Genomic DNA, 4,064 nt, shown 5'->3' on the forward strand with positions numbered 1-4,064 from the left:
CTAGTTGTATGTAACATTTCACTGAGTCTTGCAGCTGTTTGATTTACTGAAATAATTATGAAATGTTATGTTCTATTAGCCATTTCCTTAGTTTAGCAAGTCACAGAATTTTCAAGCTTTCATAGGTTAACTGAGAAGACACAGTAAATAATTCCTATTTTTATATAGACTTTAATAGTTTGTATATTTATTTTGTTTTAGACCACACAGACAAACAAACATATACAAACCCAAAGTTATTTTAGTAAAATAAATGAAGAATGCCTGTGCCTTGTTTAGTGTTCTTATCAACATTCTATGGTGACAACTAAACCCCAACCTTGAGTCAACAACACCCAAACTTCCCAACATCTGGGGGGTATTCCAAGTAGCGGGTTTAGTGAAAAGTTTGAGTTGTTTAACCCTGAAAAGAGGCATACTCCGAGTTCCACGTTCCAGAAAGAGAGGTAACGAAGCCTTTTGGTAAGTTGCCATGGTAACTTACGCTGTGAAACTAACCTGCTCGCTAGCAGGTTTTCTATGAAAAACTCTGCGTTTTCCTAGCAATCCCCACCCACTTTCGGATCTTGAAACAGTTTGCAGACATGTGGTGTCCTTTACTGGGTCGTCCGATCGATTACGAGCTAAATATAATTCGCATAGCCTTACGCCAGGAGAGGATTTTAAGACCGCGATTGGATGTACTTTCATTCCCCGATGAATACCTAAGCGAACGTTACCGTTTTTCATCACATTCAATAATTTATCTCACCAACATTCTCCATCCATACATTGCTAATGTGTAACACACCGTGGACGTGCTCTCAGAACAGACCAAATGATATGCGTTGCTCTCCGTTTCTTTGCCAACGGGAGTTTCCTATACAACATTGGCGATGCAGAACATCTCGGAAAAACAACAGTCTGCCGAGCCATAAGAAAAGTGGCCCTGGCACTGAAAGGCCTACTGCAGACCTACGTAGTCTTTCCTGGGCACAAACCTCTAAGGACCATCAAAGAGGAATTTCACATGATTTCAGGTGACTGATGTAGCACACCTTCAGTTTAAGTCAATGAAGAAATTTGAAATCATGTGAATGACAATGTTGCAATCTCAGACTGGGATGAGTAAATCCTTTCCATTTTGCAGGATTTCCCAATGTGATTGGCTGCATTGATGGCACCCACATCCCCATCATAGTCTCATTCATTAATGGATGGAGCTATGTGAATAGGAAGTCATTCCACAGCATTAATGTGCAGGTAGATTTACTGTCTTACAATACTAAAGACTACAGCACAACTTTAAAATATTGCAGCTAATATCTCTTCTCTGCACTGGCAAGATTATATGTGATGCAGCACATTTGATCTCAAATGTGGAGGCCAAATGGCCTGGCTCGGTACATGACTCAAGGATATATCGCGAGTCTACCCTGAGCAACAGAGTTGCAAATGGTAAGTTAAGCTTTGAACAAATAACATTCCCTTGTCTCCCTCTTCTACCACACTCACAATGTACCCACTATATACTTACAGGAGAGTTTCATGGCCACCTGCTTGGTGACAGAGGGTACCCATCAGCCCACTCTGATGACCCCTTACCATGACCCTGAGCCGGGCCCTCAGCCATGGTACAATGTGGCCCACTGCAGGACTAGAGCCCGGGTGGAGATGACCATAGGCATTCTCAAAGCCCGGTTCCAGTGCCTACGTAGACTGAGGGTAAAACCAGAGAGGGCATGTGATATTATTGTGGCATGTGTTGTTCTTCATAATATTGCCACTATTAGAGGAGAGCAACACCCTGCCGTACAAAACGACCCTGAGGACGACCATCCCCTCCAACCTGCAGATGTCCAAAATGGGAGAGAAGTCAGAGACATACTGTGCTGCACACACTTCCACCAACCCTGACACTGAAATAAACACAAATCATTACCATTTCATTTTGTCTTCTTTATTGCCTACAAATAGAAATGCAACAATTAATATTAATATATTGTTCTGACAATTAACACTCACTCACCTGTGACCATGCACCCACCTGCAGCTGGTGTTCTAGCAATTCAATTTCTAGATCCATCTTCTTTATCTTCCGCCCCAAATACACCATCTCTTGGTCAGTTTTCTCCATTTGTTTTAACAAATGGAGTTTGTAAAAGTCCTTAACTGGTAACTGGGAATACATTAGGATGACATTAAATCCCAGTTCTACACACAGAATTCACCTGCCATTTACTGAACATCTCACTGTCTGTAGCTGTGCTTTGGAGGTTGATGGACCCCTCTCCTGGCAAGGCTCATCCATGCTCTGTTCAACAGGATCGGACTGTGCATTTAGTTTTTACATTCATTACTCTCATCACGTCAGTGTACATTTTAAACTGACAATTACACCCAAGACTGTAAATAAAGTACACAGAGAGAGAACTATCATATATGTAGCTACCATATATGTAGGCCTCTCTGCAACCCCGTCTGTGGCAGCAGTCAATGTGTCCTCATCCTCATCATCATCCTGTGATGAAAGGTATTGTGTAGCAATACCTTTCAGTAACTTCAGGATAGTCACCACTACTATGCATAATGGAGTATTGAGTGGCCTACTTACAAGTGGTACCGTGCAAAGGCTTGCACAACGGCTCAACCACTCAGATTACACCATCAGTGACTAGAAGTGGACCAAAGTGGAAAATGAAAACACATTCACACACATACTCGCACATACTTACATCTTATGTAGGCACTTGTGTCCTGTGGGGTGATTGGCTCTGATGAGCTTCCTCCAGGGATGCCTTCAGCCACTGGACGGCCAATGTTGTGGCTCAGAGCCAGCTCTTCTGCAGAGGTCAGAGGTGCTGGTGGTGGCCCTCCACCCGTTTTGCATGCCTCTGCCTTCTTTCTATTTGCTGAATTGAACTCAGTGTTAATTTAAGCAAGATATCAGGCGACAGGACATTGTGTGTTTCCGCCACTACAGGATAAAATAGGCAATGAGGATATTCACTTTGTATGTCAAATATGATACCAAAGTGATGGAAGCTACAATCATGAACCTATAGGCCAAAAGGCTAAATATGCCTTACCTGTTTGTATTACGTTTTTATATTTCATTTTCAGTTGTTGCCAAGTGCGCTTCACGCCTGTGGGATTGCACCTATATGAACATTGTATTTGATTAAATTACAATTCCAACACTTTTTCACCTGCAATATTAACGGACATTAAATGTTCGATTTATGGACTAAATTCAAACTTACGCATTGACTCGATCAGCAATTCTTTCCCACGCCAATTGTCTGTCCTTCGCAGCTACAGCCGTATTACTTTTTTCCGAAATATGTGCTCGAACTCGCCATACACACGGATTAAAATTTCCAATTCCATTGCGGTGAAATAGGACGCCCTTTTTTGTCGCCTTTTTCCATGGTGAATCCTAGTATCGGAGCTCCATAGATGTTGGCTTTTAGTAGAACTCGTGCACGCGCTAAACTCAGAGTTGACGTACTCCGAGTCGAATTAACTAATTCATATCAGGTGTTCTGGAACCGAATTTTCGGAGTTTCCCATGTTACTCAACTCTGAGTTCAGGGTTAATCTCAGAGTTTGTTTAACCCGCTACCTGGAATACCCCCCTGGTATGTTACATTGTATAGTGTTTGTAATGTTTTTTTGATGTGCTTTTAGATGCCACGATCCAGCAAGAAATCGACAGCAGCCAAGAAAAGGACAGCTGCAGAGGCCACTATTGAGGTTTGACTTCCTTGTGAACAAAGCAAAACCAGCTTTTTTTACCCTTGTGCTGCCTTCGGGTCACATGACCCAAAGGTTCATAACGAACCATCGTTGTGTTTACCCAATTTTACCCAATACAAAAACAAATACAAATAATTTTCTTTTAACCTTCGCAATGTGGGGGGTCTGAGACAGCCCAACGGTTAAAAGAAAATGCTTCACTTTGTTTTTGTATGCGGTAAAGTTGTCGCAATACGATGGTGGGTCACAATGACTGATGGGTCAGAACGACCCGAAGATAACACAAGGGTTAAGTGATAAGATTAATGTAGAAAAATGAATGTGAA

The 4,064-nt window shown here is 42.1% G+C and overlaps 1 pseudogene; it reads left to right on the forward strand.

The window, feature by feature from the left end:
- The first annotated feature begins 817 nt into the window (after positions 1-817).
- LOC136941226 (putative nuclease HARBI1) lies at positions 818-1,907 on the forward strand (annotated as a pseudogene).
- Positions 1,908-4,064: the final 2,157 nt, after the last annotated feature.

Source organism: Osmerus mordax, chromosome 3, assembly GCF_038355195.1.
Source record: "Osmerus mordax isolate fOsmMor3 chromosome 3, fOsmMor3.pri, whole genome shotgun sequence".
Lineage (NCBI taxonomy): Eukaryota > Metazoa > Chordata > Actinopteri > Osmeriformes > Osmeridae > Osmerus > Osmerus mordax.